We start from the raw sequence: 13868 nt of genomic DNA, 5'->3' as shown, positions 1-13868 counted from the left end.
CACACCCAATGAATATGTGAAAGAATGTATGCTGTTTTATAATCTAATTAACAGTGTTATACCAATGTCAATTTCAGGGTTGATACTGACATTGCACTATAATTATGCAGGATACCAACAATGTGAAAAGCCAGGTGATAGGCTCTTTTTGTAAACTCCCATGAGTCTGTTATTATTTCTAAATAAAAAGCTGGACGTAGTTCACTGATACAGTCTTACAAACACTACATTAAACTTCAAAAAAAATTTACTTCTGTCAAGTTTTGATGAAGTATCACAGGATACCTTCAATTACCTGATAAGGCTACGGAAATAGTCCTTCCCCTTTCCACTTATATATGAGAGGGGCTGGATACTGGCTTGATAACAAGTGGTCAAGAGCTCATTTAATCATACCTATGTGATGAAACCTCTGTAAGAATCTCTAAACTACAGGGCTTACAGAATTCCTGGTTTGGTGAATATACCAAGGTGCTGAAAAGGAATAAAATATTCATACCGTTTTCCCCATATTGCCTAAACGTCTTCCATTTGACTCTTTCTGTGCTGTATCCTTTATACTAAACTAATAATCAAATATACAATTTCCCAAGTTCTATGACTCCTTTTGGGAATTCATTACCTAAGAATAGAGTTTATAGCTAGTTGGCTAGAAGTCTGTATAGACAGACAGGTGCTTACAGTAAGGGCAGTCTTTTGACACTGAGCCCTTTTAACCTACGGGATCTGACACTAACTCCATGTAGTATTCAAAACTGAACTGTAAGATTCCTACTTGGTGTTTAGAAAATAAACTGGAGAAAATCCCTACTATATTGTCAAGATTGTAGTGAGCAAGAACAATTCAAACATATTTAAAGTTTATAAGCACAGAAAAGAAAGAGTAATTAGTGATTTAAAAAAAGATAGCTAAAACTCTTCAAGGAAGAAAGTGTGCGCCAAGAATTTATATCCAGACTAACTATAATTCAGGATTAAAACAACAGTTAAGAACTAGCAAATATGTAGGCTGGGCAGTAATGGCGCACGCCTTTAATCCCAGCACTCGGGAGGCAGAGCCAGGCGGATCTCTGTGAGTTCGAGACCAACAGAGTGAGTTCCAGACCAACAGATTGAGTTCCAGGAAAGGTGCAAAGCTACACAGAGAAACCCTGTCTCAGATTTAAAAAAAAAAAAAAAAAAAAAAAAAAAAAACCTCAGTTCTTATGAACTGACCTTGAAAGTTCAGCCAAGCAACAGCTAAGGCAAAAAGACAAGCTGTGAGCACTGGTCTCAAGACTATGAAAAAGTTGTGACTGCCAAATATACTGTAAATGTTACAATCCCTAGCAATGTTGAATGATCAGCAAAAAGTACAATAAAAGGATTGATGTATACTTACATCTTTATGCTGAACTGTTTTATACCTTTATATTTGTTACAACTGATCTCAGTCAGTTGTAAAAGAGGATCCCATAATATAGGTAAGTTTAATATGTTCATCTTAAAAATTTCAGACTAGATCACATGTGCTCCATCTCTCTCTCTCTCTCACACACACACACACAGAAATGCAATATATATATATATATATATATATACACACACATATATATACACATATATACACATATATATACATATATATATGGGGCTTATAAATATATATTTATATGGTTACTTGGAGCTGCACAGTAAAGTGCCCTTTCCAGAAGCTATAGGTTAGTAAACAAAAAATCTAGTGTCCAGTGTGGGATACCCCGTGGGGTTATTAGTTAGGGAGAGGGTCCTAGAAACTCCCAAAATAATACAGGCCACTGCCATTGCTCTTGGTTACTCACTATAACTTGATGGTAAGACACCATATGTTTTGATCACAGAATATGGAGAAATCAAACTGATCTGAAAGATTTCTTCTTGTTTTCTCCGTGCTAGAATGTGTTTTTTCAGGATCCTGGGAGAGAAAGCCACCACCAAGTCATACCCTGCTGTGAATCCTGTGCTACAGTAATGACTAGCCCGGCAAGATTTACCCATGGATGCAGTAGTGGCATGAATGCTACCAGAGTAACCAACAGATTTTTTTTTAATTGGACTTAAGGCCCACTGTATGGGAAGGAACTCATACCTGGTACTATAAACCTGATCAAGAACTCATGGTTTGGGAGACCACAGGCCCTACTACTATTATTTTGCTCAGGGCTAATAGTATTAAACCACCATCTAAATACTTACCCTTATACCCAGACTAGTACAATTCTCACCCCTCACCAGAGAAGCTTTTTGCAAAGCAGACAGTAGTGAATATAGACTCACAGCTGGCAAAACTGCACAGAATAAATGACTGTCAAGTGCTCTGCCCTAACTCACACCTCCTCCTCCACAGGCTCAGAACACCACAGATGAAGAGGCAAAAGATTTTAAGTGCCAGATGTTGGGGAGGACTGCTACAAAACTGTTTTCTGGACCTAACAAGATGTTATATTCATGAAGTTACAGCAGCTATAGTTATTTGGAAAATAAAACCTAACCAGCCAACAAACAGTCTGGCATCAGGGAAAACGTTCAGTAAGTCCTAACCCTTACTGGGGGGACTATTGGCAGCTGATGGCTGCTGGGGTAGAGAGTCAATTTTCTTCAGCACCCATGCTCCAGTGGGTGCTGCCCTACACCCATGCACATTTGGGCATCACTAACTGAATTCAGTAGGCTGGAAAAAAAAAACCCAAACAAACAGGAAATTAGGAAGGGGTGTCAGGGGAGTCCAGGAAGATTTGGAGTAGAAGGGGGGGGGGGGTGTCTAAATACTTTGTAGTCATGTATGAAATTATCAAAGAATAAACAAAATGGGTGCTGAAGAGATAGCTAAGTAGTTAAGAGTACCCTTGCTCTCCTGAAAGACTCGGTTCAATTTCCAGGACCCACAACTGTCTGTAACTTCAGTTCCAGGGGATCCAATACCCTCCTCTGGCCTCCATGGGTACTCAGCATATACATGGTGCACATACATACATGTATATAAAACACCCATATACATAAAGTATTTTTTATTTAGACTTTAAAAAACAAAACTAAGCAGAAGTTTCAGAGTAAGACAGAGATTTTATATTTCTTCTTTTGAATATTGTACATTAACCATGTGTTGACTTAACAAAAACTACTCAGCTGCCTTTAGAAACGGGAATCTGCTGCTGAAAACAATGCTGTTAGGTGTTTTTTTTTTCTGACCACCACACACAAAAGTGTATTTCTGTATTTCACAGGTCATATAAATACCAATTTTCAGACACAAATATATTTCTCCAAATTAGAAAAGTTCAGTATTTAATATGTTGTGATGTGCATAAAAACAACAAAACATTGAAAACTGTAATCAAGCATTATCTGAAAAAGTTTTTATACCACAGGAATACTACAGAGCTAAAAATATACTTATAAATACTCCTTAAACTGTCTTTCTTGCCAAAATCTCCAAACTGGTCCTATACAACCTAAGTATTCCCAGAATTTCCCTGTGTAAACAGGTAGTAAATTTAAAATATTGGCTATCATTGGGGCTCAGAGTATATCACCCAAACATGAATTTTTGGAGACCAGTGTTCGCCACCCAAATGTATTTCCATTGGCATATTTTCATCAGATTATTCTATGACTGACATGTTATCAGAATCAGGAAGAGAGATGCTCTTGTGTTTGGATTGCTGGGGACTGAACTAATGGCCTTGTACATGCTAGGCAAAGCTTTCTAACACTGAGCTACAAGCCGAAGCCCTTTCTAATATAACTATTATCTGGCTTTACATACATCACAAGGCTGTCATTATTGATATACAATCCCTCCAGTCACATACCTATAACATAAACCCCTACCATCCCGAGAAGCCCACACTTCTATCCCTTTCTTTATTCTACATCTATTCCTTCTATAAAGATGTTATATTGTCTTTAATCATCTGGACTGTCTTTGAATCTCATATTTTGTAAGACTCCTGTTTTAATGTGTAATTAAATTCAGTTTTTCTCTTGTTAATCTATGTCAATTTAATTCATAGTCCAGCCAAGAACCCAGAGGGTAGATGAGTACAAAACAAGAGAAATAAAATGTAATTACTACTTTCTTACATATGCTGAGGTCACTATAATACCCAATAGATTATTTTCGGTACTTTTAAGTTATTAAATTACATTTAATGCTTCATTTTTATATGCATAAACCCACAGTCCTTCACAGTCAATGACTGCATAAATACTTCTTACTGCTCTATAAAGTCAGAAAAAAAATTACATACCATAAACAGCAAGTTGAGAGTATATGGTCTTCAAAGGATAAAAACTTATTAGTAATGTGCCATGATTATAAAACAAATGGCCTTTCCATCATTTAGGTAGTCCATTTTTGAGACTTTAAAAGATCTGTGTGTTCAACTATATGATCTGCCTACTATACTAACAGTATGGATTTAATATAACTTTTTATTAAATTCATGTACATAAGTGTTTTTTCATATGTATATGCACTATGTACATGCCTGGTGCCCACAGAGGTCAGAAGAGGGTGTAGGATCCCTTGGAACTGGAGTTAAAGATGGCTGTGAGCTCTCATGTGGGAGCTGGGAACCAAACTCCAGTCCTCTGCAAGAGCAGTCAGTGCTCTTAACTGCTGAGCTAATTCCCCAGCCCAATGGTTAATATAACATACATGACATCTTTTGGATTTGAAAAGTATCTGTGCATTTCCAAACATTTCAAAGCAAAACCACTCTTATGAGATCAAAAGAAACATCAAACAGCCGTGACTAATTTAACTTAAGGGTAAAAGGAATTTCTCTCATCAAATGATACTCAAAATACTGAAAGGCAGCAGATATTATACTATCTTTATAATTTAACACATTAAACCAAACCATACAATTTCCAATTGGATATGCAACCCTCTAAATGTAACCCTCCCTGCTATGAACTGAACTCCCTGCTGCTATGGCTTATGCTTCTTAGCCCATTGTGATCATCATTAGGGACGGAGCCTTTGGGAATAAGTGGGTTTTGGTTAGATCATAGGGGAGAGGGATGCCTCAGTGGATTAAATGCTTGTTTTGCATGCATGAGGATCTCAATTGAAATCTGCCACACTCAAGTAAAAAGTCAGCATGGAGGAGGGTATGTCTGTTATCCCAGCACTAGGGAAGCAGACATAGGCAAGGCATGGAGCTACTGGTCTGCCAGAATTGTTGAGCAGGTGAGCTCCACATCTTAGTGAGAGACCCTATCTCAAAATACTAGGTAGAGAGTGAGAGGGAAAAACACCTGACGTCAACCTCAACTCTGCACAGGAATGCACACTCACAGGCATAAGTCACATATAATATTTTTAATAAAATCAGATGAAAATCATTCACTAAACTTTTTAAGTACTATACACAGCATTGTGGAATATTGGCATTGCCGTTACCAAACTTACCCTGGTTTAAAAAGAAAAGAAAAAAATTTGAGACAGAGCTTTGTACAGCCCAGCTGGCCTTGAATTTACTATCACTATGACACCAAAGACAGCACTGAACAGCCAGTCCTATCCTCACCTGCCAAGTGCTGGGCACGATAGGCACAGTCCACGTCACCTGGCTTAGCAAAAAACGTTAAAGCTGTTCTGAAAATAGGGACTCTATTTTTAAAAAGTAATTTTATTTCTGAAGCTTCAAAATAACTTTTATACTTCATGCATAAAACATCTACCATTCAATTTATGGCAAACTTTCATGGATCATCCTATCTGATTATGTTAAGGTCTTTAGTGCTCAAAACAAAATCTGCTAGTCTTAAATAGTCTTTGCACTATCATATACTTTGTTCTTAATCCATGTTCTGCATGTACTACAATAAGCTATTATATAACAAGAAGATGAAAACTTCAAAATACTGCAGCACTACAAGCCATTTAGTATGCCAATTTCCCACCATTGCTTGGTGGGTGTTCTGAATCAAGGCCATATTTCTAGTATTAAGAATTCCAGAACACTACTTACAAAGTACAGAAATAAACGTCTTCAAGATTAAATCATAAAATTTACTATTTTAAGCTTCCTAGTATATAAGGATCTCACTTCTATGAATTCAGAACTATGATTAACACATGGAGATAAGCCAGTTTTTGTTTTAACAACAAAAAGTAACTTTTCTTCTACATACCCATATATAGTCACAGAATTCAAGATATCTTAATATTAAGATATAAATGCAAATATTTAAACTAGAAATAAAGGCTCTGAGTTAAATGCCCAACCCTCTATCCCAAATACATACAAACTAAAGCTTCATAATTAAATACACTTGCCTCCATCTCATCCAATCCCTTATACAACACTAAATTCTAGTAAAGAAATAACTAATCTTGAACCTACATTTCCCAATCCAGATGACTGAAAGATGACAAGAGAAATAAAACTTACTTCCAGTAAACAATAAAAACTATAACACTTTGGCCATTTTGTCATGTCACTGTAGCAGGCTACATTTTCAAACAACATAATCAAGAAAAACACGCTACAAAATGTCACATATTGCACAGCTAACCCAAAAAGACTAGAGGTTACATACAAAATTCCACATTAGAAAAATTTAAGGTAGTAATGGGTTACTGTACTATTCCAATACTTTCACAGATAATTATTTGTTTCCATTGACTTTGTCCACTAAATACTCATTGAGATGTTATATTTCACCACACTGAGCAAAATTTTCCAGTAACAAAAGCTTAACACTAAAAGCTCTAAATCTTATCATTCAGATTGAAGATCTTTCTGAAATATACATTTTTTTAATCTTTAACAAATTACACCAGTTGACTTCTTTATGATACTAGATTATCCCTGGATTATTCTATTTATAAGACAAATGACATCTGGAAAGGTTCCACATGCTTACAAATTAAGGTGCTATAAATAAAATACTATCTGTTTTTTAAAAAAAAAAAAAAATGTCTTCCATTTGCCCTTTCTGTTTGTTTTGAGACAGGGTCTCTACAGCACACACTGGTCTGGAACTTAGGACAATCAACTGTTGAGATTACAGTCACCACACCCAGCTCTCAACTCTTTTCAAAGAGTTTCCCAGGCTCTTACTGTTAACTCTCTTACAGCCTATAAGAGTAATTTCAGCCTTTTTAACATTTTGTAATTATTTTAATTGCATATTTTAAGAGTTTTAAAAAAAAAGGTCTAAATTAAGATCTGAGGGGTTATAAGGATTTGAAAAAAATGTGTATTTGAGAACAAGAATGTGCTCCTATCTCTTTGTCCTTTTTAATGGCCTATTCAGTTTGTCTGGGGCTCCATATTATTAGTAACTTTAAAAGTAATTTTCTACTAAGAATTTACAAGGTCAATACACTGTGTTAATACATTAAAGAAACAATAAAGACAAGCAGCCAATGCTCAATGTAAATTTCATGTTTCAGCAAAAAGACATTAAGCAAATCATTACAAAATGATGGATGTTACAAAAGAGAAAATATAGATTCTTTAAAACTAGAGGTCAAAAATCTCTCAAATGACATGATATCAAACTGAGGCCTGATGTTCACTCCGAAAAGAGAATTGGGTAGTACCAAAGCAGACAGTATCAGAAATTGTTAGTTTCCTAATAACTTTGAGATACACGGGATATTATATACAACATTTTAAGGTAACTGTGAAATATGAAAATCAAAAACAAAGAAGAATATCTCAAATTTCTGTTTCACTATATCCTTCAAGAAATATTAAATAATACTGGATAAAAAATTATTTAACGTCTAAATGGGGTATCACAGGCCCATTATCCCAGCACTTGGGATTGGAGAAGATGGCTGACTCCAGGGCAGCCTATGGTACCTAAGAAGATCCTTTCTCAAACAACAACAGAAAGTTACTCTGTACTCAAGCACAAACAATGAAAGCACACAAAGCTTTCCATCAGGGTCTAACTGCTGACCACAGAGTCAGAATCACGTAACTGAGTATAAAAGTAAGTGTTTATTATACTCAGAAGGAATATGTTTATATAATAAAATTAACTGTGTTCTAAATAAATATCATTCTTTATGTATCTCATAAAGAATATTTAAATATAAATTTGAAATACATCATCAATAAGCCCCACAATTATCAAAAACTAAGCTCATCAACCTCTTTGTATTTCATTAAAATATTAATCAAAAACTCACTTAGGTAAAAGTTTTAAACAATAATCTCAATACCCCTTAACATTAATACAGATCTAAATTCAAGGCCCAAACTGAATTAGGTACACAAGAAATAACCACTAAAAATATAAATTACAATGAAAATCTACAGTAGGGCTTAGAATACTGGATGGCATACCAGAGAGTGATACCACAGAGCCTGAGTTACATCCAGGGACCCACATGGTGAAAGGCAGGACCAACTCTGGCAAGTAGTCCTCTGACCTGCATACATACACTGTAACACTCCTTTGTCTGTACACATGTACACTTCAAATAAAATTTTAAAGATTTTCAGAAAATATTCCTGGAATCCAAATAGCTAGTGCTCATAATTTTCAAAATGGACCTAATGTCTAACTCTCGTCTTTTTTCCTACCCTTCAACTACCACACAGAGAGCACATAAGCAGTCTCAGTCTTAACTCATCTGAGTTTGTCATGATAGAGCTGTTACAGCACTTGTCACATTGTGTAAGTGTGACTTGTCCAATTCATTAAACAAACCATTTAATGGAGTGGCAAACAAGGGGTATTACCTCTGCATTCTCAGCAGCACCTACGACAAGTATGACATATGCAAATTGTAACTATTAAGAACTACCTAGCGTGAGAGAAAAGTAAAAAGACTGCACTACTAAGAAAGGCCTGAAGGCAAAGCGGACAATATAAGAACTACAAAAGAAGAAAACCTAAAATATTAACCGATAAAATTAATTTCAAATTCTAAAAATTACCTGTATCAGGACATTTACTCATTATCTCTAGGAGACTGGAAAAAAATCAAAAGAACAAGGCATGGTGGCACTCCCTATACAATCCCCGCACTCAGGACACTGAAGCAGGAGGCTTGAGCTGCAGAGCAGTCTGGTGTTGAAGGGTTGAGGCTAGCTTGGGCTATGTAAGTAAGACTGTGTCTCATAAAGGTGGGAGTGGGGAGAGGAAGGAAAAATTAAAGATCTTTTTGCTATGTGTGAGCACTGGTGTACATATGTGTGAACACACAAGTCAGCATAAGGTGTCTTCCTCTTTTTCCTCTTTCATTCTCAAACTTTTTTTTAAGGTTCTCTTAGCACATCTAGAGCTCACCACTTCACTATATGGGGGCAAACCCCAGGACCTGCCAGTCACAGCTCCCCTAGTGCTGGGGTGACACAAGTCCATGCTGGGGATCCAGCTCAGGTCTGCACACTTGCACAGCAAGTATTACACCTACTGAGCCATCTCCCCAGCCCCCAAAGAAAAGGTTTATCAGCTATAAAATCATATACTTAAAATGGAAGGACTCCTAAATAGAATAAATAACATACTGAACCATTATAAATTCATAGTGCTATAAAGATATCACAAAAACAATTCATAAAAATCTCTCGTATATTTAATAGGCTGATTTCATCCTTTTTAAAAATCGCCTTTAATGGTGTAGAGACAAGCAGTATGTTCGTTCATTCTTCCCTACAAAAGAATCCTTGTACAGAATGCACTACCTTTTGTTATCATTTCTGACCTTCCTAAGTTGTAATGAGGTAGTATGAAATCTAGTTGGCTTTCTTTCAATCCTGACAGTGAAAACTACATACTTACTCAAGAAACACATGTTACCATCTCAAAAGCTTAAAAGTGCTTTATAATTATAATATCCTTTTTGTGTTCCAACTGTTTCACTGAACTAACAATGCTTTGCTAAAAAGCTGAGGACAAGGAGAATACATCAAATAAAAACTATTTTACCTTAAACAGGTACCTAATTTAAAACACAATTTTGTTTTCAGATTTAACAAATGTTTTCTCCTTCCTGTACTGATTAACAAGCACATTTCAGATACTCTGCAACATGCCAAGTTCAAGCACATTACAAGTACCTTGTAATTTATGAAACTTCAAATTGTAAAAGTCAAGATTAGACAAGCAGATAAGAATATTGGGAGCTTACCTCATTAAAAGAAAATATTTCTAAAAAGACTGGGCACAGCTTTGATTTGGTGTAGCATGCATATGAAGACTAAGTAGTCGCCGGGTGGTGGTGGCGCACACCTTTAATCCCAGCACTCGGGAGGCAGAGCCAGGCGGATCTCTGTGAGTTCGAGGCAAGCCTGGTCTACAAAGCGAGTTCCAGGAAAGGCGCAAAGCTATACAGAGAAAGAAACCCTGTCTCGAAAAACCAAAAACAAAAACAACAAAAAAAGACTAAGTAGTTAAAAAAATGTAAAATTAGCAGATAGTTCATGCTTTAGTTCATTAGCCATAAATTATAAAATGTATAATACAAAATACATAATTCATGAAATATGGTAAGTCTAACAAGAAATAAATTATCTATCAACCTTATTTACATGACTCATTTCAAGTATGACTTTACATATCAGTCTACTGCTAAATTACAAAGCCAATGTCAATTCATTTACAACAAAACATTTACCCATTCACTAAAAGTCTAATAAACATAAACACTGATACTTCCTAATATATCTAAACTTTCTCCCTTAATAATTTAGATAGTTTTGTAAACAAGAAGTCTTACACCCAAGTCTAAGCTACAGACCTCAGAACTCACTGAGGTAACCTATTTGTTTGATTGCCTTTTCGGTCTGAATTACGTTTTAGTTAAAGATTTTTATGCCTCTTCATACATGAAAGACACATGAAGGGCAGAGCAACTGAACCTCAGAGACATTCTTTCATTTCATCTTCACCCCCTCAATATTCATACCCTTATATCTACACATCTGAGGTCTAGTTTTTGTTTTGTTCTAAAATGCCATCACTTTTTATATGTGGACTACCTTTTGAAAAACACTAGCCTTTTAGAAATATTATAATACATAAGAAATATTGATAATTCAGCATATTTTAAAAACAAGTATGACTGAAATTTGGCTACTTGCACAAAAATACCGATTTTATTCACAATTGATATGGGTAATCAAAGACAAAAAAACATCCATCTAGGGCTGGAGAGATGGCTCAGCAGTTAAGAACACCGGCTGCTCGTCCAGAGGACCCAGGTTTGATTGCCCGCACCCACATGGCCACTCACAACCTTCTCTAACTCCAGTTCCAGGGGATCTAAGTCCTCTGGCCTCGGCCAAGTATGCATGTGCTACAAACACATGCAAGCAAAGCTCATACATATAAAATAAATACATTTATATCTCAGCAACTGTTCAGAAGCCATCATGAGATTATTTCATATACAACACTTCTAGTTTATACCTGGAACAGGGAGAGCCATTATGTCCTGTCCCAAGTCACATAAGGTACAGCTATTTATTTATTTATTTTATTTATTTATTTATTTATTTATTTATTTATTTATTTATTTATTACTGGGCTAAGAAAATCAAACACAGGGCAAATACTCTATCACTGAGCTACATCCTCTGCCCAATGTGATAATATTTTAAAAGAATTTCTGCAAGCGTATCAAAAATAATGTTTGTGTTCCTACTTAAACATAAAGTGCTTCAAATGTATAACTGGTTTGTCATTCACATGATGATTTAGTACTTGATCTGTACTTGCTACAATTACCAAAAACAGATCTGATCTACTTTCTGATTATGATATCTTAAAAAAACAACTAAAAAGTAATCCAGGTTCAAAATATTAATGCACCTCTTTAAACTACTTTTCAATCCATACTAACTTCTGGATAATAAGAGAAAAACAATAACAGATCATAAAACAAATGCCAACGAAGACAAATATGGTTTCTTCAGAACTGAACTAGCATCTTGGGAAAAATGTTCTCTTAAAGTGAGGCCAAGACCATAACTCCAAACTGAGATTTCAAGAGTGTGATTTCATGTTAGCTTTCTGTTATGTTTAATCCTTTGAAAGGTACAAACCTTAGACAAAACCCTTCTTTTGTCTATTTTACTTTGCAATGCATACTCAAACTAACATAAAAATACTTTATGTCTTAAAAAGTCTAAAAGACTTTACACTTAAATACTTTTTAAGCACTCAGCCAAAGCTCCATGTGTGGAAAATGACTAAATATTTAAGTATTTATCTAAAATCTTTAACTGTCATATGGAAAAAAAATGGATAAATTAAAATATATTTGTAATTTATTTTGTAGACTTACAAATCTCTAAATTTCTTCAAATACATAGCAAAAAAAAGTTAGAAAGGTGCTGCCAAGGAGGGGTGACAGTGAAGACTGGGAGTGCACTAATAAATCTGGGTCTTTAAAGTCTTTGTCAGTGCTGACGACTAAAACACAAAAACACTTGGTTGCACAAGTATACCCTAGGATTCTGAAACACAGCAACCCAAAGTTTTTGATTCGGCTATCCGGCTGAGAGGATGCTGGAACTTCTGACATCTACGGAGAGTGTACAAGATTATACAGATGTAAGCTTAGAGACCAGTCGTCATGCTGGAGACCAGTGTAGCACACAATCCACATCTGCAACCTAGTTTTTACTTCAGCATTCCTACAATCCTCAAGAATATTATGGTCTAGGTCGCAAAATAGTTTCCTCTTTTATACAAACCAACAGAAAGAAAATATAATCTGCAAGTGTAAAGGTGAGATGAGATGGAAAACACATCCCCAAAGCATCTTCTTTCCAATTCCACCTGTTTGTAAACCCCGACTTGCTCAGTTAACACAAACCCTCTGAAAGGGAATGGGGGGAAGAGAGGGGAGGGGGAGAGAAAGGGGGAGAGGCGGGCAAATGACTGCTCTGGAGTCCTTATTCTCCTACCTAGGCATGGGGGAGGGGATGGTACAAAACAATGGATACCGAGGGGCTGGGGGAAAATCGTTTTGCCCTGCAGCCTCCGGCGTTGCGCGCTGGGGGCGGGGAGTTCCACTACTTTTCCTCCAGCCCTCAAAGGCAGCAGCACGGAGATTGCCATCAGGCATGTTGAACAGGGCGGTCTCGGCGGCCACAACTCCTTTCACCCGGCAACACACCCAAAGCCAATTCACCACTCGGCACGCAGGGTCTGTGGGAAGGAGACCGCCCAGCGCCCAGGGCTTCGGGGAGGAGGCGCAGAGACCCCACCCCGCCGCCCCGCCGCCGCGCCCGCCCGGCCGGCCGGCGCCAGCCCGCCCCAGCCGTCCCCACGACCCCCGCCGGCCAGAGCTCCCGCCGGGTGGCGCCTAGAGCCGAGAGCAGCCCGAGCGCCACTGACCGTCCGCCCCGGGCCCGCGCCCGAGCTCCGGGGCTGTCCCGGCCGCCCTCTCCGCAGTAGGCCCGGCCCGGCGCTGTCAGGGGCGGCCGGCGGCTCCCGGCGCCCCGCGCGCGGGCCCCGGGCGAGCAGCGGCTCCCAGGAGCCGGGGCCCCGGGCCGGAGCACCCCGGAAAGCGGCCGCGGCGCCTCCCAGGGCCCCGACCCCTCAGGCCGCGCCCGGCCCCGGAGGCTCGCGCCTGTCAGGACGTGTGGGGCCTCCCCCTGCCGACGGCCCGCCCGCCCGACTGCCCGACAGGCAGGGAGGCGGCAGGACGGCCCCGAAGGCGCCCCTCCGCCTCTCCGCCCCAGGCTGGAGCCCGCACTCCACCATCCCCGCTCACCTCCTTCCTCCTCCTCCTCCTAGTGCTCCGCTCCCAGAGCGACGCTCCCCTGCCACCGCCCCCCCGCCCCTCCCCCACTCGCCCCGCCCCTCCACACACTCGGGCTCCGATCGCCCCGCCCCGGCCCTCGAGAGCAAGCCCGACATTC

The 13868-nt window shown here is 38.5% G+C and overlaps 1 protein-coding gene across 4 annotated transcripts in view; it reads right to left on the bottom strand.

The window, feature by feature from the left end:
- The window catches only part of Shoc2 (SHOC2 leucine rich repeat scaffold protein), an 83305-nt gene that overhangs the window by 68851 nt on the left and 586 nt on the right, over positions 1-13868 (bottom strand). The window contains exon 1 of one of the 4 annotated variants that reach the window (XM_076563294.1): positions 13721-13815. The exons of 2 other annotated variants lie outside the window; for them this stretch is intronic. The gene's annotated coding sequence lies outside the window, so the exon portion shown is untranslated. Of the gene's footprint in view, positions 1-13720; positions 13816-13868 lie in introns of those variants that run through there. One more of the 4 variants, XM_076563295.1, reaches the window with a different exon arrangement.

Source organism: Peromyscus maniculatus, chromosome 1 (assembly GCF_049852395.1).
Source record: "Peromyscus maniculatus bairdii isolate BWxNUB_F1_BW_parent chromosome 1, HU_Pman_BW_mat_3.1, whole genome shotgun sequence".
Lineage (NCBI taxonomy): Eukaryota > Metazoa > Chordata > Mammalia > Rodentia > Cricetidae > Peromyscus > Peromyscus maniculatus.
The sequence above is the reverse complement of the archived record's forward strand: the minus strand, read 5'-3'. Positions and strand labels throughout refer to the sequence as shown.